The sequence below is a fragment of the Triturus cristatus genome, chromosome 2_2 (genome assembly GCF_964204655.1).
Source record: "Triturus cristatus chromosome 2_2, aTriCri1.1, whole genome shotgun sequence".
Taxonomy (NCBI): Eukaryota; Metazoa; Chordata; class Amphibia; order Caudata; family Salamandridae; genus Triturus; species Triturus cristatus.
The window spans coordinates 646,646,883-646,670,708 of NC_140582.1; positions in this window are offsets into that span (position 1 = coordinate 646,646,883).

Here is a 23,826-nt window from a genome sequence, read left to right on the forward strand (position 1 = left end):
TGCATGGCCCTGGAGCTCCAGGAAAGTGCGCTGGTACATCGAGCTTCCCGCTGGGAGGGCAGGGCTCGGGAGCGGCGTCGGACCAGGACTGCCTGCCTCCACTTCCAGGCCCGGGCCTCTGGAGGCAGAGTCAGCACCGGAGACAGTGCAGGATGGGCTCCGGGATGCGAGTGGCAGACTCCCCAGGTAGGGCGTGGGAGATTTGGACGGATCTCTGAGTCACTGGGTAAGACTGGAGAGGAAGTTAAGAGCATTAGTGGATTCCTTTCCTTTGGATTTCTCTGTGGACTTCAAATTCAAAAGTTCACTGTCGCCGCTGCTGCTTGGGAAGCAGGAGGAGGAGGGGAGCCCCATATTATATGGAGTGGAGAGAAGGCCAGAAAGTAAAGGATGCACCCATATTAAAACTGTGCAGATATACCTTTAGGACCAGGACTGCCCAACTCCCTTTGGATACTGGTCTATATATTCTAGATATTTCTCCCCCAGCAATTGCAACCCTGCCAATTACACAAAGGAGGAAAGGAGGGGCAGGAGGGTGGAAAAGAAGGGGGGAAGGGCACATTCTTCAGAGTGTATCAAAAGTGGAGGGAGAGGCAGAGGTAGAGGGAAGAAACCATAGGCAAAAAACACGTGAGCTCCACACTGTGTGGAGAAGGGAACAAGAGGTGTGGGGTTTTAGGAGCTAGTAGCCTCCAACAATAAATGTTAACCACAAAAAGCTGCTCCTAAAGTGGTGACCACTGTGAGGTTTGGGATGGGGCGATGAGAACTCTAATCACCACCAGTAGATAAACACATACTTCCATAAACCTTCAACACACACTGGGTATATCTGCTATACAATCACTCTGTGTTTGGAAACCACCAGTATATACGGTGTCGTCCCCCGCTTCAGCCTAGACTGAATAATGAAAAGCGCCTGATTTACCCATCCAATGACCAGCACACTACGATGGTCACCAAATACAGTCCTTAGGGAACCGGGCCTCATGTTTTACATGGTCACCTTCCACCGATCCTCACTTGGGATCGTCAGTGACCCAGGCTGAGCATGCATTCAGGAATAAATTACCTGAAGCGCTGCCACCCGATTATGACAACGAATGAAAAAAGGTGGCCTCCCATTTTTTGCACTTAATCGTGCCCGTTCTGCCCTTCATATTAGGGTCCCCCCTCTTAAGGAGGCATGACCAATTATATTTGGGGCATAATATACGCACGAGCGAACACCAGCTTATTCAATCACCATCCGTCCGTTGGCACATGCACAGCCACGCCTACAATTGGGCGTCTCCCGGTTACACATAAATATTTCCTTCGGGCCCACTGGCTCTGAGTGAACCGCCCCCACCAGCAAATACACCAGTGGTACTTTCTCTATTCATGCGCTACACTCCGCAACATAGAGCATTCACGGATACCAGCCATCTTTTAATCAGGCACCCGCACGAAGGACACAGGAAATCGCGCACCTGATAAACACCTTCCTTTAATAAACCCTGCCTTTCACCAGCAAGTACATTCGGTGAAACTTCTCCTTTCACGCGCTTCACTTCGCAATATAGAGCATGCGCGAACACCAGCCATCTTGTAATCAGGCACTCGCATGAAGGACACAGGAAGTCGCGCACCTGATAATTATCTTAACCAGCTCAGAATACCGCACTGAGCATGCGCGTGGTGCAGCCATGGTTAGATCAGGCTTCCCTTTCAGGGACACAGGAAACCACGAACCTGATTACACCTAGCACCACCTGCGAACAACTTAACCCCAATGAACTCAAGAGAGTGCACTATATATAGCGCAATTATTTTTTACTCATTTCTACATCGGGGAGTAATGGGAGCAGTCGCCTAGGAACCACGCAGGAAACTTTCTAGGCCTGGGCCAAAATTCCGTTCCGTTCGCAGAAATTGCGATATTTTGGCATTTCCGCGTTCCGCGGAAAGCGCGAAAATGTCAAAATTTCCGCATTCCGCAGCTTAGCGATAATTTGTTTCTTGCTCGCGCTGTAAAATAATACATTCTCGCGCGCGCGCGATCGCCTTACCTGAATCCCTGCGTTCTCCGACAAGTTTTCCTGACCCGGTCGCGTTCTCCACGAGATGTTGGATTTTGATAGCCATTTTGCGATGTCTTGCGAGAGTTCGCGGCCGCATTAACGTCATTTGTCACACGATCACGTCATTTGTCGCGCGATCACGTCTTTCTTCTCGCGATCATGCACCGCGCGAGTATGAGAAGATTGAGATCTCGAACATGTCATTCTACATCGCGAGCTAGAGAATGAGGACGCGATCACGTGTAATCGAACGCGAACAGGAGAAAGAGACCGCGAACACGTCATATCCAACCCGACAGGGACAAAGAAGAGAACGCGATCATATCGTTTTCGACACGCCGGCGGAAGTAATGTGAAGCTCGAGAACACAACAACGTAAAATTTACAATTTGGAGAGGAATATCGGCTCTAGCAGCATGAAACCATCTGCAAATGCTGATTTTGGATGAAAAGAACTCCTTACATTGACATTTTTGTGCAAGGAGTCATTTTTTTTAAAGGTGGAGAGAGGGAGGAAGTGACACAGAATCTCCAACTTCCTGTTCCTGTCCAGCAGGCTCCTCCCAGTGCTTTGTCCATCTCCTGCTCATTCTGTCTTTGGATTTGGAGCTGGAAAGATCACTCTTTTTGTCTGCTGCATCATTGCAATTGGATTTCAGGATTTTTGGAATAGGATATTTTACAAGTAAGTGGTTGTTGTGTTTGATTGTGGGCATTGCAGTTGTTGTACTTGTAACTACAATTTATTTTTGTTAATTAATGAATTATCATCATTCCTTTTTTTGTTTTTTAAATTTTGTGGGTTGTAGTAGTAGGCCCGAGCTAGCCATGGGCATGGCCTCATGGGTGTGTGTGCATGATGAAGCAACTGTTCCTTTTGTTTTTTGAATGGATTTCATTGTCAAGCACATTTAGGGCATGAATGGCATTGGATTGAGTTGGGGAAGTGTGTTTTTTGGGGTGGCCTTTGTGATGTTGTTGGGCCTGGCCATGCGGCTGGTGGCCATTTTGAGGCCTAGGCCTGCAAGCTTGCCTGGCCTTGTCTGCCAACAGGCCTGCTTTTTCATCCACTAGGGTCAGAGCAGGTAGCCACAGCTTTATTGATCAAGTGTTTTCTATGTGATGTGTTGAATTTAGGCATCATTTAGGGCATGGATGGCATTGGATTGAGTTGGGGAAGTGTGTTTTTGGGGGTGGCCTTGCTGATGTTGTTGGGCCTGGCCATGTGGCTGGTGGCCATTTTGAGGCCTAGGCCTGCAAGCTTGCCTGGCTTTGTCTGCCAACAGGCCTGCTTTTTCATCCACTGGGATCAGAGCAGGTAGCCACAGCTTTATTCATCAAGTGTTTTCTATGTGATCTGTTGAATTTAGGCATCATTTCGGGCATGGATGGCATTGGATTGAGTTGGGTAAGTGTGTTTTTGGGGGTGGCCTTGCTGATGTTGTTGGGCCTGGCCATGTGGCTGGTGGCCATTTTGAGGCCTAGGCCAGCAAGCTTGCCTGGCCTTGTCTGCCAACAGGCCTGCTTTTTCATCCACTAGGATCAGAGCAGGTAGCCACAGCTTTATTGATCAAGTGTTTTCTATGTGATCTGTTTAATTTAGACATCATTTAGGGCATGGATGGCATTGGATTGAGTTGGGGAAGTGTGTTTTTGGGGGTGGCCTTGCTGATGTTGTTGGGCCTGGCCATGTGGCTGGTGGCCATTTTGAGGCCTAGGCCTGCAAGCTTGCCTGGCCTTGTCTGCCAACAGGCCTGCTTTTTCATCCACTAGGATCAGAGCAGGTAGCCACAGCTTTATTGATCAAGTGTTTTCTATGTGATCTGTTGAATTTAGACATCATTTAGGGCATGGATGGCATTGGATTGAGTTGGGGAAGTGTGTTTTTGGGGGTGGCCTTGCTGATGTTGTTGGGCCTGGCCATGTGGCCGGTGGCCATTTTGAGGCCTAGGCCTACAAGCTTGCCTGGCCTTGTCTGCCAACAGGCCTGCTTTTTCATCCACTAGGATCAGAGCAGGCAGCCACAGCTTTATTGATCAAGTGTTTTCTATGTGATCTGTTGAATTTAGACATCATTTAGGGCATGGATGGCATTGGATTGAGTTGGGGAAGTGTGTTTTTGGGGGTGGCCATGCTGATGTTGTTGGGCCTGGCCATGTGGCTGGTGGCCATTTTGAGGCCTAGGCCTGCAAGCTTGCCTGGCCTTGTCTGCCAACAGGCCTGCTTTTTCATCCACTAGGATCAGAGCAGGTAGCCACAGCTTTATTCATCAAGTGTTTTCTATGTGATCTGTTGAATTTAGACATCATTTAGGGCATGGATGGCATTGGATTGAGTTGGGGAAGTGTGTTTTTGGGGGTGGCCTTGCTGATGTTGTTGGGCCTGGCCATGTGGCTGGTGGCCATTTTGAGGCCTAGGCCTGCAAGCTTGCCTGGCCTTGTCTGCCAAAGGGCCTGCTTTTTCATCCACTAGGATCAGAGCAGGTAGCCACAGCTTTATTGATCAAGTGTTTTCTATGTGATCTGTTGAATTTAGACATCATTTAGGGCATGGATGGCATTGGATTGAGTTGGGGAAGTGTGTTTTTGGGGGTGGCCTTGCTGATGTTGTTGGGCCTGGCCATGCGGCTGGTGGCCATTTTGAGGCCTAGGCCTGAAAGCTTGCCTGGCTTTGTCTGCCAACAGGCCTGCTTTTTCATCCACTAGGATCAGAGCAGGTAGCCACAGCTTTATTCATCAAGTGTTTTCTATGTGATCTGTTGAATTTAGGCATCATTTCGGGCATGGATGGCATTGGATTGAGTTGGGTAAGTGTGTTTTTGGGGGTGGCCTTGCTGATGTTGTTGGGCCTGGCCATGTGGCTGGTGGCCATTTTGAGGCCTAGGCCAGCAAGCTTGCCTGGCCTTGTCTGCCAACAGGCCTGCTTTTTCGTCCACTAGGATCAGAGCAGGTAGCCACAGCTTTATTGATCAAGTGTTTTCTATGTGATCTGTTGAATTTAGACATCATTTAGGGCATGGATGGCATTGGATTGAGTTGGGGAAGTGTGTTTTTGGGGGTGGCCTTGCTGATGTTGTTGGGCCTGGCCATGTGGCTGGTGGCCATTTTGAGGCCTAGGCCTGCAAGCTTGCCTGGCCTTGTCTGTCAACAGGCCTGCTTTTTCATCCACTAGGATCAGAGCAGGTAGCCACAGCTTTATTGATCAAGTGTTTTCTATGTGATCTGTTGAATTTAGACATCATTTAGGGCATGGATGGCATTGGATTGAGTTGGGGAAGTGTGTTTTTGGGGGTGGCCTTGCTGATGTTGTTGGGCCTGGCCATGTGGCTGGTGGCCATTTTGAGGCCTAGGCCTACAAGCTTGCCTGGCCTTGTCTGCCAACAGGCCTGCTTTTTCATCCACTAGGATCAGAGCAGGCAGCCACAGCTTTATTGATCAAGTGTTTTCTATGTGATCTGTTGAATTTAGACATCATTTAGGGCATGGATGGCATTGGATTGAGTTGGGGAAGTGTGTTTTTGGGGGTGGCCATGCTGATGTTGTTGGGCCTGGCCATGTGGCTGGTGGCCATTTTGAGGCCTAGGCCTGCAAGCTTGCCTGGCCTTGTCTGCCAACAGGCCTGCTTTTTCATCCACTAGGATCAGAGCAGGTAGCCACAGCTTTATTGATCAAGTGTTTTCTATGTGATCTGTTGAATTTAGACATCATTTAGGGTATGGATGGCATTGGATTGAGTTGGGGAAGTGTGTTTTTGGGGGTGGCCTTGCTGATGTTGTTGGGCCTGGCCATGTGGCTGGTGGCCATTTTGAGGCCTAGGCCTGCAAGCTTGCCTGGCCTTGTCTGCCAACAGGCCTGCTTTTTCATCCACTAGGATCCGAGCAGGTAGCCACAGCTTTATTGATCAAGTGTTTTCTATGTGATCTGTTGAATTTAGACATCATTTAGGGCATGGATGGCATTGGATTGAGTTGGGGAAGTGTGTTTTTGGGGGTGGCCTTGCTGATGTTGTTGGGCCTGGCCATGTGGCTGGTGGCCATTTTGAGGCCTAGGCCTGCAAGCTTGCCTGGCCTTGTCTGCCAACAGGCCTGCTTTTTCATCCACTAGGATCAGAGCAGGTAGCCACAGCTTTATTGATCAAGTGTTTTCTATGTGATCTGTTGAATTTAGACATCATTTAGGGCATGGATGGCATTGGATTGAGTTGGGGAAGTGTGTTTTTGGGGGTGGCCTTGCTGATGTTGTTGGGCCTGGCCATGTGGCTGGTGGCCATTTTGAGGCCTAGGCCTACAAGCTTGCCTGGCCTTGTCTGCCAACAGGCCTGCTTTTTCATCCACTAGGATCAGAGCAGGTAGCCACAGCTTTATTGATCAAGTGTTTTCTATGTGATCTGTTGAATTTAGACATCATTTAGGGCATGGATGGCAGTGGATTGAGTTGGGGAAGTGTGTTTTTGGGGGTGGCCTTGCTGATGTTGTTGGGCCTGGCCATGTGGCATCACATTTTTAGACATCACCTTCCTGAGAGTGTAGTGTGTGGCTGTACACAGTACTAGTAGTATAACATAGCTCTAGTTAAAAAAAAGTCATAAATGGCTAGACTATCTTTTGTTTGCACTAGTACAGTACTAAGTAACTGAACCACAAAAACAAATGCAACATTTCACTGATGTTCTTCTCCTGTCTTCTTTGCTTTTAGGTGCACAAAAGACAGAGTAGGAGGTGTCATCGGCATCACCTGGCTACCCGTTGTACTGCCAGCCAGACAGAAATCCTGCTGCGCATCACGCCCACGTGTGACCAGAACTTGTTGTGCATCTGCCTCCTGCCCGACATCGGAAGAAGATGGCCCCAAAGAAAGGTACCAGGTCCAGTACCAAGAAAGTTGCTGGTGAGAAGAAGGAACAGAAAAAGGAAGTGCCATTAACCACGACTGGTGGTGTGCCGGCCAAGGTTTTTTTTGGCACCAAAGCGTTGTCCGGGAACCAAGCTGGGAGCAGCACAGCGGTCCAGCAACCCCACCAACCTAGGCCCAAGGGCTTTACTGTCGCAGAGGTAGCCAGTCTACTAACGGGCAGCGATGTTGAAGAAATGTCATTACCGCAAAGTAGTACACAATCAAGTTCAACGCAGGCGCAAACTCAGCAGATCAGTGTCAAGCCGCCGCAACCAGAACAGCAGCAGCCACCGCAACCAGAACAGCAGCAGCCGCCGCAACCAGAACAGCAGCAGCTGCCGCAACCAGAACAGCAGCAGCCGCCGCAACCAGAACAGCAGCAGCCGCCGCAACCAGAACAGCAGCAGCCGCCGCAACAGCCCACCATAGTAGTTGTTGCTCCTGACGTAGGGGCATTTCAGGAAATCGAGCTTCCTGCAGACAAAGTGGAGCGAAGTCAAACCACTGTTTCAGAAGATCAATTGTCTTCCAGACCACCAGCAAGGAAAAGGAGGCTTAGTCCATCATCTTCTTCTTCAAGCCCCGCTTCTGATGATCGTGATGACACTTGGGTCCCACCAGCTCGGTCTGAGAGTGAAGTACGCCACCAGACATTTCTTCTGAAAAGGAAGGTCCCAGAAAAACTTAGAGTTATGGAGGTAGATGTAGAAGAGGGGGGTGATGATGTTGATGAAGACGAGCCAGTCATCACGCACATTACTCCCGCCCCAAAGGGATTGGAGACCGACATTCTCACCCTATCCAGAAAGGCTGCTACTGAGCGGGATGTAGCACAGATCTCACCAACACAGGTTACACTACCACTACCTCCAGCTGCCATATTTTCCATGGCCCGGCAGGGACCTACATCCAGCTCAACCATCTCAGTAGGAAGTGGTAGTAAAAGTCACAGTGTAGGTGGACAGGGTCACATATTTTCAAGCACCCCCTCAAGTTCATCTGGTGTTGAAAGTGGCACATCCAGCAGTGCCAGAAAGTTCTCCTCCCCAGTTTGGGACTTCTTTTCTGTTAGCGCCAAGGAGGAGAACATTGCTATATGCGCAATTTGTCGGCAAGGTGTTCGGCGTGGTAAGCTTGGTACAAACTATGGTACCGGAGGACAAGCAAGTCATCTAAAAATACACCACAATATCGTGTGGGAGGATCACCTACGTAAGTTAAAAGAAAGTAGGAAAACTAAACCCTTTGAAGTTGGTCAGGAATCAGGGAGCGATATTATTGTGGTGGCAGGTGAAGAACAGGGAGGCATTTCTAGCCCTGTCTCCAGTAGTGTAGTCACTGCAGTGGTAACGCCCACATCCTCCTCAGTAACATCAGAGTGGCACCGCAGTAAGAGCCATACTCAGAGTGTGGGTGAGACACCAAGGCGACCGGCGAGTACCTCAATGAGACAATCTGTGTCGTTGAGCCTTAGTGGGTTAATGAAAACAGCACCACTAAGGAAAGTAAGCCAGCCTACCATTGACAGCATGTTTAGGTTGGAGGGGCAGTTCCAATGCAACCACCCAACGGCACGATTGTACAATGCGAAGCTGGCTAAAATGTTAGCGCTGGACCTTCTTCCTTTTTTATTTGTGGAAGGGGTGAATTTGTGTCTGCCATCTGCCCGAAATGGAAAGTTCCCAGCCGGTCCTATTTCGCAAGAATTGCTGTTCCGGCACTACATCATGATGTGCTGGAATTGGTTGGTCACGGTTTGCAGCAGAGTGCTGTGCACCATATCCACCTGACAACAGACATGTGGACCAGTTGCCAAGCCACAGATTACATGTGCATCACTGCACACTGGATCTCTTTTGTGGGGGTTAGAGATCAACTATCTGCACGAGGTGTTGTTGACACAGCTGCGATTTTTGAAGGTACTCGGAAACATGCAACTGTAGCCATGTTCGCCATGGAGAAATCTCATACGGCTGAAAACATTTTAGAAGAGTTTCGCACCAAGGTTTTGGAATGGCTGCGGCCCAGAGGGCTTGGTATTGGTTTTGTTGCCACAGACAATGGCAGTAATGTACTTAAGGCCATGGAACTTGGTTCCTATTTCAGGGTTCCGTGTTTGGCACACTGCATAAACATTATAGTGCAAGACTTTCTGAAAAAAGAACCCATAGTAAGCAATTTACTGGCCATCTGCCGAAGAATATGCACTCATTTCAGCCATTCTTTTAAAGCTCGGAAGCAGCTGAGGATCATCCAACGTGACCGTAGGATGCCAGTCAAGGCACTCATCCAGGAGGTGGCAACACCTTGGAACTCAACGTATTACATGCTTGATCGTCTGTACGAACAGCACAGGTCACTCAATGAATATGTCTGGTACAGAAGCAGTGATGCTAGTGTTAAAGGCATGACCCTTCAGAGGGAGCAATGGACCCTAATTCAATGCCTGACTGAGATGCTGTCTCCTTTTGAGGTCTTCACACGTGAAGTCAGCAAGGAGGACTGTACAATGGGCCAAGCTATCCCATTGTTGCAAATGGTAGAGCATGAGCTGAATAATGTGTCTGAATCCTACAAAGGTGTAGAGGACAGAAGGCAAGCCCATGACTTGGTGGAGAGCTTATCCAGGCGCTCATCAGAAAATGTAAGGATACAAAATAAAATTTTGTCACAAGAACATTACATTTGTGCCACAATTCTGGATCCACGTGCAAAATTAGGACTATTCCGTTCTTTTTCCGACAATGATGTTGCCCGCTACAAAAGTTGTATAGCTGAAGCAGCCATCAAGTTTGAAAACGAAGGGCTGCTAATTAAAAGCCCGCCACATCAACCCACAACAAGTACTGATACTGAAGCAGGCCATGCAGAATCAAGTGCAACTTCGTCGGCTGAGGGCAGTGCGGTTGGCTCACAATCGCAACACTCACCATCACCATCGACTACAAAAACAATAACTGGATCATTCGGCCGAGTACAATCATTATCAGATTGGTATGTAAAGATGGGCCTTAAGCACAGTGCTGATGCACAGAAAAAACAGCACAAAAGCTTACCAGCAGCAACCCTGAACATTGAGCGGATGGTCCAGGCCTATCTGGACGACCCAACAGAGGTGTACGTTGATCAAAACCCAGTGCAGTATTGGTATAGGAAAAGGTCTGAATGGCCACAGCTCAGAAGGCTGGCGATAAGCTATCTGGCTTGCCCTGTCGCAAGTGTCTCTTCCGAACGTGTTTTCAGTGCTGCTGGTTCCATTGTAACCTTGAGAAGGACCAGTCTATCTCCCAAAAACGTGGAGAGGTTAACAATGATCAAAATGAATCAGCACTTCATACCACCGAATTACACAATGCATGAATCAACAGAGGAAGATGAGGACAGCGGCTCAGGTGACGGAAGTATTGTGTCAGATTACCTACTATTGGAAGATCCCCCAGAGTTTGAGGATGAGCTATACTTCCCTGACAATTAGGCTCGCACTTACTGTCTTCCTCCCTTTTTTCCCCCTTTGTTTGTGTCTGTCGTTCCGGTTATAAACTTGTGAATCGCAACAAATGCATTATCACCGTCTTCTACTCTTCTAATTTAGGATACAAGTTTCAGGTGTCTGCCATTTGACACTACAGTCCTCAGAATCCAGCTCCTCCGCTCGATCATACTGCATCTCCTGCTCAATTCCATTTCCCTCATGAATGATGATTGGATGATGGTAACAACAAATTCAAACTTTCCTCGTCCTTCCAAAACAAGTGGACCATGAATCTGATGACTTCTATAGCTATCCTCCTTCAGAGCCGAGAGAGACTGGCCATTAACTGAAAATAAGATGCAACAGGTAATGATTGATGCCATGCATTGGCCGCAGAATAGCAGACTGAATGATGTAGATTTTGTTGTGTGTGTTGCGCATGAATGAATTGATGTAATTGTGCACTGCCACTAATCAACATTCTACAGAACACACTAATTTTCCCCTTCTTGCAAACAAGAAATGTGTATTTCTCCTGCATCTTGGTGATACATTGCTTTTAATTCAATACAGGAAGGGGACTCACTCAATCTGCGCAATGCAAATGACTGACTTAACAGCACCGTCCCTCATGATGATGGGGAAAGAGACGGCCCGTTAACTTAAGATGAGAAGGAACAGGTAATGAATGACAATTAATGGCATGCATTGGACAGTGGACTGGACACCTGACTCTGAGCTATTGGTCTTTGTGTTTGCGTTGTTTGTTGTGCACAAAGTGATGTCAAAGTGTACTAGTAGTAATCTATCTTTCTGTACACAATAAAGAATGACTCAAGTCAGTAATATTTATATTTCTACTCTGGGTGATTCATAAAAATTATACTTATACTGCAGGCCGATCTTCAGTCAGTAAAAGTATCGATTCAGAGATGATGATGAAGTCAGGAGGAGGATGTTTCAGGAGTGGCAACAGAAAAGCCTAAAGGTAAACACGTCAACAACAACCACAGCAGACCCAAATGTCTGTGTAGAAGTTGAATAGAGTGTAGCGGTGGGATGACTGCAGTGCATTGATTTTACTAACTTTAACTGTAAAATGCTATGTTTGGAATGGATAATGTGCTTTGCGTTTGTCCAACTCTTTGAGAGAAAAAAAAGGACTCTAAAGTGTTAACGTAGGATGTGCTAATGGTGGTAAGCACTGTGGGCCTGATCTCTCCTGTTACTGTTGAAGGTCAATGCTGGAAACAGACTAGAGTAGAGATGATGCATATGCATACATGCCACCTCGGAAAGTGTTCTTGTTGCACTACACCATCACTTGTGCATTTGTTTTCACTTTCTTTCTCAATATCCCCTTTGGTTTTCAATCTAAAATTACAGGCCGGGCCTTGGCCAAAACTTTGTAAAACATTACAATGCATATTAATTACCTTACCAATCAATCACCTTTTTTTTCCAGCCGGGCAGTGGCGAGTGGCGAGGCGACACACCCAAGATTGATGGACGAGAGGATCAAGAGGAATGCCGAGATGCGCAAAACCAGTCCACCTTTTTGACCAGGATAAGACAGTAACAGTATCCACTTAACTTCTTTTAAATAATTTGATTACTATCTTGTATACAATCTTTACAACAGTGTTTTCTTGGAGTTGTTATTATCAATCATCATTACGTTTGCTCTGTGTTTACGATTCTTCACTACCAATATTAAAAATTTCTATTTGCTATCTGTTAAAGTATTAAGGCCGGAACAGAACAAGAAATAGAAGTGTATGTAATCCGGGTCTCATCATCATGCATGCATTGCCTTTTTCTCCCTTAACATATGGAATGGATATGGTATGGTAGTCTTCAATGATTGTCGTTTGTTTGTCTATGTATGCATACTGTTTTTCTATGTCAAACCTTTCCCAAAATCCCCCTTCCCATCCATTCAACAAACCCTAACCCTCTTCCCCCGGGCTGTGTGACTTATTGTCGAGGTGTAACTAAATTAAATGTACACCAATACTTAATCACACACTTGCTGGGGAGGATGTGGTGAAAGCAACACTACTTCAATTTCAATGCAGAGCGATGATCTTCTTCTGCTTGCCCACCCATGAGTAGGATATTTCAGAAGTTATTTTATTTAACAAAGGAACATATACCTCAGCATGAATTGCCGGCATTGATTGGATTTGTTTGTTGTCATTCCTCATATACAGCACTAACTGTTAGACTTTAGGCATAGTCAAGTGACTCGAGTCGACAAAACTATAGTTTGTAACTCTGTCTAGTAGGCTATCCTCATAATAACCACCATTCAGTTTTTTTGTCAAATATTTGAGCATATAATTGTTGCTCGGTAAATTCTGTGATGTACTTCATTCAACTACTCCTCTAACAGTCTCTCAAAGGCGATTGACTATCTCCTTTTCTTTTTTTGGAAATGCTGCCACCCTGCCAGTGTATACTACTACTACTATACTACCACCACCACCACCCCAATCATGGCATGTATGAAAAAGGAAACCATCTTCACCATGCAGCCAGTGCTGTGCCACAGTTGGACATAAACATCAAGCACCGGTAAGAGAGAAGTTTGGGGGAGGCAGAATTAATAATGGACATGTTGTCAATGATTTCATTTTCAAACAACACTCCAAAGAATGCTTAGACTAGAGGACAGACTGAAAGTACTAGAAGGACCAGTCAATGAGTGTGGTGTGTCGCATCTATCTGTTTGTGTCTTATACAGTCAGCAAATTATTGAAATCAAACACGGGCTATGGGCGGCCATGCACCAGCAAGGAAACAGTGTGATGTAAAACAGTTACCCCACCTACAAAACATTAACAACATTGCATGTAACATAGAAAAATATATTTAATTTACCCTAACAAATAAAATAAACCCACAAAAGCTGACCCACCCCCCTCCCTAACCCCAACCACTGTCGATAGAAAAAAGTCTGGAACGCCCAAACGAACAAGAATTAAAAAAGGGGCAGTGACAGGGACTAACTGGTGGGGCGGGACTGGAGGAGGACACGCATCTGGCGCATCTCCTCCTCTAAATGGGCGACACGGCGTCTAAGGCCGCGGCAGTTGCAGCCACAGTGGGGGGGGGCACCGGAGATGACACGGTGGCGGCGGGCAGCCGCCAGGCGGTGGCGCCGTAACGCTGGAGGGCGGTGGCTGGGGCCCGGGGCACTGGAGGAGGCTTCAATAGCTGCTGCAGTTTCATCATCCTCCTCGGCTAGGACCACCAGCCGCCGGTATTCCTGCTGGATTGCCTCCAGCTTCCGGCACCGTGCCTTGGCGGCCAACTCCTTACGGTTGACTTTCGGAGTTGCTGTGTATCAAAAAGAAAAAAACAAGACAATTGTAAAATATAGTCTTAATAAAACAGTAGGACAAGGTAATTATTTATACACATAGTGGCATGGTAGAGTAGCACTATAAAATAAAGCACAGTAGTACATAACATTTTAAAAGGCGCCCGTCCTTCTTCCTTCCACCTGTCTTACACTTTTTAGTTGAACAGTGCACCAGGTGCTCTTCTCCATAAAACTTTCAAAGCGGAGTTCAAATCAGATAGATGAGGCCATTGGTTACTCAATACTCCGGCTCCTAGTCCTATACCAATTAAAGGGAATTCTAGTCTTCTAGTTCACTCTTCAAACGTCCCCAAGAACTCATACTTACTTACGACATCGGATAGCGGGCGGACTTTGTCCGCCCGCCATCCGACTGCTAAAAAGGGTGGGGGTCCCGTGGGGACAACTAATTAGGATGATGCGCCCGGCACAGTGGCGGGCGCACCCTGTTTTTTTTAATTTAAATTCTGGTTGGCTTTGCTGAAAGCAATGCTAAAATGTTGTGCTGCTTTTCCAAGCACAACATGACGGGCCCCGCACGGAGCCTGTCACGTTTTGCTTTGAAAGTCGGGGGGGGTACCATTACCATAGCATCGGTAGGTACCCTCCATGGGGGCCCCCAAGCATACTCTGCAATGTGTGCATGCCTTTCCGTGGCGGACGGCAATGCCGCCATGCAAAGGCATTCCAAAATGCAGATTATATGGCTGGCGGTGTGGTGAGAGAGACACCACCGCTATATTGAACCCTTTTCCGCCTGGACATGTCTGAATATTTTCTACAGGGATGGCGGGAGGTTTACCCCTGCGGTGACTGCAGTTCCAGCCGGCCCGGCGGGGGCAATGCGCCCACCATCCTAATGGGGGCCCTAAGTCACAACTGTACAGTATACATATACATACAGTACACCCTTGCAGTGAGTGTACTGTCAAGTTCAACAATAGTTAAAGATTATGAATCGAACTTACCACCGCCTGCCACTGGTGCTGCCACTCCCCCTACCGCTCCATCGTCGGTATCGGCAGCAACTGCCGCCTCCTCTCCCTCCGCGTCGCCTTGTTCACTGGCCCCAGCACTGGTGGTCGGTAGTGCGCCTAGAAAACATTACACATTTATTAGGCGTCATATACACCTCCCCCCTATTGATCAGTAGCAAGGTTGAAAAATGAGTTAATACTAACATACATCACTAGTACAAATCAGGTAGTAGTAGAGTAAACACTAATAGTTATATGATCATTGTAGCCTTTGCTTGATTAGCCCTAGCCATGCACATGTGACGCTACCTTTACCTTGCAGCTTCTTAAGACACCTTTGAGGCCACATGACCTGCCTCACACTGCTACTGTCTAGTCTACGCGCTTCGTACAAGCGGTCAACAAACATTAACAAGCCACTTTTTTAGGAAGAACTGGTGTACTACTGTTACTGTTAGTCCATATTGCTTATCCATAGATGCTACACTTTTTGGCACGGCTGAGAAATGCTTGCAAGTTGCAATATACTAACGCACACCATTTCTTTTTTCGCATTAGACGCAAGATCGCCTTCTACGAACCAGAGCTTCTGAACGATGCACAAACTACCAGTACTAGGTTCTTCTGAGGTGAGGGGTCCATTTACTCACATCTTCATTTATAAATGTATATAAACTAAATTGCTATGGGATGGTGGTGCTGCCTTCCACCACTGTTCAGTTATCATGATTTAATTCCCAACTGTATAAGTGTAACAATGTATATTGTTTTAATGTTATTGATTTGCCGGTTGGTGCTGCTAAGAAAACAGTGTACAGACCTTCTCAAATTGAAATAAACATTTTAAACTTACATAGACTTCGTGGTATTTGGTGTGGAGTGGACTAAGTTACACGAGTGAGCAAATGAAAGTAAGGGTGTGCATGTGAATTGCTTCCACGACAGAGGTTGGGTGTGTTATGTTCTGGGTTGTCTACTTGTTGGTATCTTGGGGGGAGGGTTCCGAGACCTAATAGGTATGACAAGACAGTACTATAGTCAAGCAGTGGAATTGTGGTGGGTGCGGAATTTCTGATTGAGGTGTGCAAGGAAGGTCCAACCTACCATCACCAACATCCTATTTTCTGGTGCAAATGTATGTGCAAGATCCCTACAACAGTGGTATGTCCTATAGAGGGTTTCATATCAAAATATTAAGAAATCTGGTAGGGCTGTTGCTGTGAATTTTCAAAGCCTCAACATCAATAAGAGTAAAAGTAGTACAAGACAACGACCCAACGGATTGTACGTGCTACTGGTGAATATGAGTTTTATATTACAACCTTTCACAAAGAGTGGCACTGGCCAACTGGGCAAGACTAGCTACTACAGTACAGACAGATTGATAGGATGTAGTAGTACTCAGAGTCATCATAGCGGAGGCAGGGATAAGATTTTTGAAACCGTACAGATCGAAGGATAATTGGTGGTAAAAAAATAGCATTTGGAAACACACTATAGTTCGGGAGAAATGGGGCAGTAAAAGTTATGGAAAAAGAAATATTATTAAAAACAAGAAGACTTACTGGGGCAAGCAGAGGAGCCCTCCGCGGTGTCCTCCTGGTGGTGTTCCTGTCCCGCCGACTGCCCAGTCCCTGCCCGTCTGCCCCTGGGTGCTGATGAACAGGAAAGATATAAGAAAGAGACAAACATTGATGGATGGTGTCAAACAAATACAATATTTTTCAACAACGGTCAAAAAACACTTATGTAAACAATTGCAATAACTACATTGACCGATCTCATCTGGTCAACATGTAATATCGGGGGATTCGCAGTTCGACTACTTAAGTTACTATTTATCAACAGTAATCCAGTCTTCCATTCTGATTCCAGAAAACTAAGTTACAACTAAGCCTAAGTAGTAGTACAACGTACCACCCAACCTAGCCCACCTATTCCAGGCATGCCAATTGTACATTAAGTATGCATTTCCACTGTATTCCTCAACAATGCGCATATTCCAATCATGGAGGACACATGAACATGACTACATTTTTTGTATACACCAAATTTTGGTTTGATTGATGCTGATCTGCTACTGCTAAGTAACTGCTAAGCCTACCTCCACTCATTGAACAAACTAGAAAAGGTTCCATAGACTTCCGTAATAGCAGCACGTCACATAACTGAGTGAGGGGGGGCATCACGCATACCACTAACCAATTAGAAGCTCATACAACTACAAAGTCCCTAAACCTAAGTATCAATCCGCCCCTCTCTATTAGTGACAGGACAAAGTAAGGAGTGGACGTGAGTCACTGTAGCATTACGTAACTTAATTTCTCTAAAATAAACTCGTAAAGAATCACGCTAAGTAAGCGCAAACGCAAAGCTGCAAACAAGTAAGATTAGTAGTAGCGCAGAAGAGCACCTGTGTCATAATAATCACAGAAGACTTTTAAACGTTATTAACCTGGAATGTATTGTAAGCAGCAACATTCTAGCTGGTTGGAAGGAAAAAAAGATATTCGCAATATATAACATAGAGCAGAAGAACAGACACAAAGTTGTAATAATTAAATAGGTACTCACCAAGCCCCGGGACCTCCACTCCTAGCAGGTCCAGCAGGTCCTGCTCACGGTCCAGGATGTCGGACCACCGGTGCGTCAGCTGTGCCTGGGTGCGCCGGACCCCAGAGATGCGCGACACTGCCCGGCGCACCTTCCCCCACCACTACCGACGCTCCCGGAGGCCGTACCCGGACCCAGGCCTGCCACCTGCTGCCAGGGTTGAGGGGAGGTGGCGCTGCACAAAGAAAATGAGTGCAGCCAACTCCACCTCCCCAAATAAGGCCTGTGCCTGCACCCCTTGTGGGCGCCGCCTTCCACATGGAAGGCGGTCGCGGCTCTGGCTGCGGCAAGCCCTACCCTTTGACATGGTTCTGGGGATGAGAGACGGGGTGGGAAAGAAAAGGTAATAAAATTAAAAAAGTAAGTAAAGGAAATAATAAATAGGCAATAGAAAGAGTGAAAAAGTAGCTAAAAAACAAAAAAAAAGTAGACAAAAACCAAAAATATAGAAGCAGGAAAATAGTTAGAGAAATAATAAGTATAAAGATCCAAAAAAAGTGGCTATAAACAAAGGATTGAAAAGATTTAGGGAGGATTGAAAATCAGGCCCCAGAACCATGCAATAGAGTGAAAAACAAGATGGCCGCGCCCATTGCGACCACGTGCGCAAGTTCGCGCGATATTTTCTCCCCGAGCAAGCAAAAAGCAACGCGATCAAGTAAAAGCAGTCGCGAACAGGAAATATCGACCGCGAACAGGCGCGAACATGCATTGCGCGACCCGGAACAGGAAGTAAGCATCGCGAGAGGGCGGGACAAGTGAAAACAAGATGGCCGCGCCCGTGAGCAACTGCATGGGTAAGTTGGCGACCCGCGATCACGCAAAAAATACCGCGAACAGGCGGCAAAAAACTTCCGTGTCTTTGCGATATTTCCGGCGTGTTTGCGGAGATTTTCTGCATTTTCGCGATAATTTGCGGAAGTTAATTCCGCAAATTCCGCCCACCCCTAAAACTTTCCTTGAGGCAGTAAGGGTTTGAATGGAGGCTGAGTGGATATATGGTTAATCTTAACACTGCAGGCATAAGTGTGGATGAATGCTGTGTGAGCTTTCACTTGTCACAGACCACATTTTTCATGCCAATTGTGATCTGTGTTTTTTCCAACAGGGTTTGACAACGGGGGTTTCCCCTCCCCTCCTCCCATGGGGCAAGTAGATTTGGTACTTAGGGGCTATGTTCTCACCATTTGCATCTCTGGAATCATGTACACAAATAGAGTGTCACATGTCATATGAGTAGTCACTCATGCATTACTGAAACAGTGCATGCATTGTGTTCAGTACTCCACCACGATAATGGTTTGTTGTTATATTTTGTTTCTCTCTGACACTAACTCCCCCACATACCGTCACCTGATTTTAATATCATATAGTTACCTTTCACATTAAAAACACAACAAGGACAACTATAATGATTTTTAACCACACTCACTTGTACATGGGCCCCCACTTAGTTTAGAAGTGCATCCCTGTCGTCAGGTGTATGCCCGCCCTCTATCAAACCAAGGTTTTAGAGGGCAAGGACTGGTCAATGATGAAGCATGACACCAGGTGGTGTGTGAGACCAGTCAGTTACTTTTTGTGAGATGTCTCCACTCACAATATAACCCAAACCTCACAGTGGTCACCACTTTAGGAGCAGCTTATTGTGGTTAACAAGAAACCATTGGCCCCAAAAATAAAGATAACCCCTTCTTTGAAGTCATACTATAAGGTTCTTACTGCTCCCACTGCTTGCGTTCCTAGCAGGGAGGGCCCCAATACTACTGGAAGGATGGATCCGAAACAGCTTCAAAATAATTCACCACTGGTAGTAATGCAATCCCCCCCTATACCCCTAGCCCCTGATAACATGACGGCGGTACTGCCTGTGGATATTTGTGGCCCCCAGATATCTGTTCACCCCGCAGTTTCTTTATCAAATCATTTTGGTTGGTTGGAGGTGCAAGATAGTGAGCCGGGTCCTTGCCAAGAGTCAACGTAACAAGCAACAACACTCCAAAATTCTCAACATCTCTCTACCTCTAACCCAGAGTCAGTGGCCGATATTCTTCTTGCACTTAAAGATGAGATAGGGAGTAGATTCACCGTGTCTGATAACAAACAAGTGGCAATACAGGCTTCATGTGCCGTATTAGCTCAGAAATTGGAAGAGGTGTCCCTAAGAACTGATGCTCTCGAGTAGGAAATCCCGAAGATCAAGGAAGCTATGATCGCCTCATCAGCAGAAATGGCCAAATTAATAAGCCAGAATTAGGAAATGAAGGATGACCTAGAGCGGCTGGAGAACCATTCTAGAAGAAATAATTTGAGACTGGTCAATGTCACCGAAGCCTTAGAAGGCTCCGATCTTAAGGGGTTTGTGATTTCACTATTTAAAGAGACCGTGTTAAAAAATTCCCCCAACATAGACCTGGAACAAGAAATACAACGGGTGCATCGTGACCCCTACAAAAGTAATCCAAACAGAAGCCCAGGAAAATCCTGATAAACGTTCATAAATACACTGTTAAGGAGTCAATCCTATCAAAGGCTTTGAAGGAAGGGACACTTACATCATATGCCCTCTCTAACTCCTTTTCATTTAATTTCAGGTCTGACATATGCCATACCACCGCACAGAAACAGTGGGAGATAGGCAAGCGAATGGTAGAATTAAATAAATTAGAGGCTAGAGCACAATCGAAGTTCCCGGCATATCTTCGTACCATGTGGGATAATCACATGTATACTTTCCGCTCGGTAGAGGCGTCATACGATCTTATTGATAAAATTAAGAAAGGAGGGGAGGTGTAAGGGAGGTTGAATACTGAAATAAGAAGGCCCCAATTAATAGAAAGATCATGGAAGGAAGCTGGGTAATGATCTTTTTTTTTTTCTTGACCCGAGGACCCGACGCCGATTAGACTTATAGCCTAAATAGTAGGGAGGGTTCCCCAGAGGGTGGGAGGGGCACGAGGGGATATGGGAGGGTGGGAGCACGAGTGGGGGAGCAGTGGGAGAAAATATTTTAAAAATCCTCTATCTCAATCTTAAAATCCGATGGTCTGCCTTGGTTTCTGGTATTAGGCAAAGCTATTACTCGATGGGCCACATTAATAGCTGAGAACCTGAAATGGGAATTGGGGATCTAAAATTCCTCTTGTGCAATATTAATGCTTTCTGTTGCCCCTGTAGACAGAGACTAGTGATGAAGTATTTAGAGCAAAGTCCTGCCCAAATATATTTAATTCAGGGGACCCATTTGAGCAATATAGAGAGTCACACAATATTTGCTAGATATCCATGGATAAAATTCTACTGTGCCTCAGAACAAATAGTCCACTGTAATGGAGTGGACATTTTGATTAAGAATGGGGCAGGGTGTACAATTAAATCTATAAAAACTGAGCAAACGGGGTGATGGATAATTGCTAGATTAGACTTTGGAGGGTCGGAGTTGGCATGCGTATCCTTTTATGGTCCCAACACAGATGACCCCACATATATTTGTAGGCTACAATGGATCTTGATGGAAGTAGCATCACCTGTAGTTATTGGCGGAGACTTAAATGTTCTTTTAGACCCTTTAAAGGACAGCTCTAACCAGAGTCATTATGTCAGGGCACCCTGGGTATGTCAGGCCCTAAATAACATGATGCATGACTTAGAGCTTGTGGATTTGTGAAGGCCAAAGAAGGGTAATAAACAGGGTTATACCTTCCACAATAAGAAATATGGACATCTGTCTAGAATCGACTATGTTTTGATTGACAATTCCATTGTAGAGGGCATGATATCGATAGACATCCAGCCTAGCCACATATAAGATCATGCCTCTGTTATATTCATTTTAAAAGGGAGTCGAGATAATGCAAGACCCAGATGGACACTCAAAAGGTCTATGTTGTCCGATCCTGAGATAGCAAGAGATCTTAAACTCGCAACACAAAATTATTTCGTAGATATTATTGGTTCAACCTCCATGGACTTTGTATGGGAGGCCTTCAAGGCATATATGAGGGGCTTTATACATAGCTGTATATGTGCAAAGAATAGGGAGGAAGCACCAGATCTACGACTGCTGGAGGTTAAAATCTCCCAGTTAGAGGAAAAAAGGATCCGGCTCAATTTTGGGGCATCCAAAAAAATATTGCAAGTTCAGAGGGATCACGATATAGTATAGAGTAAGGCTTGATCAAAAATGCAAATCACAGTGGCTGTCAAAATCCATGCAGAATTTTGAATATGGAGAGAAGACAGGAGCACTGTTGGCATGGCAAGCCAGGGCAGATCGCGTAAAAAAACATATAACAGAATTAATTTTCAACGAAAATGGGGAAAACTTCGAGTAATTCAGTGGCCATGAAAGCGAGGCTTATCTCACTATTTTCGGAGTTGTATAGGGAGGAAATTACACCTAATACGGAGGCACTTAAGATCTGGTTGGGGGAGAAATGTCTCGCGACTCTAACTGCAGAAAGCCGTGACCTTCTAGATGCCCCAATAACTGAGGGTGAGATTAAAGAACAAATCGGGAAGTGTAAAAACAACAAAACTGCAGGTACAGATGCACTTCCTAGTGAGATATATATACTTCTGCAGGAAGAATAGTTCCCGATTTTGGGAGTTTTATTTAACTCAGTCTACCAGTCGGAGGGTAAGATACCTAGCTCTAGGAAAGAGGCGACTATTGTGCTTATCCTGGAACCCCGAAAGGACCGGCAAAGAGCAGACTCTTATAGACCGATCTCCCTGCTGAATGCTGATTATAAGATCTTCATGAGCATTTTAGCAGGGAGATTGGTCAAAATCGCCCCACAGCTGATCAATACAGACCAGAAAGGTTTGATGCCTAAAAGATATATACAAGAACTAACGCAACAACTAATCGGCAATATAGATATTGCCACTGCTCAATCCGAACTCTTGGCCGTAGTGGCACTAGACGCGGCCAAGGCGTTCGATAGAGTTTGTTGGGTGTATCTTTGGGAGGTGTTAAGGTCAATGGGCTTTGGGCCTATTTTTATTCAGAGTCTGGTAAATTGTTATCGGGGGGCCTCTGCCAAAATATTATTAAACGCGGTCTTAACACCTAGTTTTGATATCTTAAGAGGGACGAGACAGGGCTGTCCCCTTTCGCCCCTACTCTTTAATAATCTATATAGAATCCCTGGCTCAAAATATTAGGGCAGACGATCTGATCACTCCCTTCAAATTCAATCAGTATAGCATTAAGGTCGCTTTATATGCAGACAACCTGTTTTTATATACAGATAATCCAGCAGGGGCAATACCTAGGATTAAAGAGTTGTTAAAATTCTGAGCTTTCTCAGGATACCTAGCCAACTCCTCTAAAACTGAGGTGATGCTCTGGAATATAGACAATTGGGAAGGTAGCATAAGTCAAGAGTTCAAATACTTGGGTATCACAATCATCATAGAGATTGAGAAAATCTGGCAGATTAACCTAAATAGGACTATAAAAGAAGTCGACCGATTATTCGTCAGGTGGAAAAATCTCCCTTTGACAACATATGGCAGGGTCAATTTAGTCTAAATGGTTATTCTTCCTAAACTAACATATCTCTTTAACCCCTTGCATGCCCGCCCCTTTCCCCGCCCAGTGCCGCGCTTAACATTAGCGGGCGGAGTTCATGACGAGCTGGACTCGTCATGGGCACAGCGCCACCGCAGCCCATGATGAGTCCAGCTCGTCATGGGCACTGAAGGGGTTAATGCAATTCCCCTTACCTTTCCAAAATTAAACATCAGTAAAATCGAGAATAAGATCACAAGCTTCGTCTGGGCTCATAAAGGGGCCAGACTGGCCTGGAAGAAGCTTAGGCGTAGGCTGATTAAAGGGGGGCTGGCCCTGCCGGATTTGAAATGGTATTGTTTTACCTTTCAATTAAAAAATGTCCGGATGATGCTCTCGAAACCAGATGAGTCAACTTGGGGCAGACTTTTAGCAGAGATGATAAGGCAGGAGGGCGGAGAAGGCTTCCTATATAAATGCAGAGCACCTAGGTACTTCAAATAAGTCTGTTCGAAAGTACTAAAGGATGCCCTTAGTTTGTGGTATAAGGTCAGAACTAGATGGGCAATACATTATTACTCCGAATATGCTCCAATTTGGGACTCCCCTGGGACACCAGAATGCCTCAAGGATAGCCTGTTAATCCCAATTAAAAGAGCAGGTTTCACCATCTGGTCAGATTTGGTATCTTTGGAGGGGGTCCACCCATGGTAGGTTTAAGAGCTAGAATTGGAGGGGAATTCTCCAGATTTAAATATATGCAGTTAGTTTCTTGGTTTGCTGCAGAAAAGAGAGAACTACAAGGGACATTGGAGGTTGAACATTCCTTCAAAGATATAAATCTTAAATGTAAGGAGATCTCAAACTGGTACAAGATGTTTTTAGAGGCAGAGGATAAAGAACTTCCCCCACCACATCTGA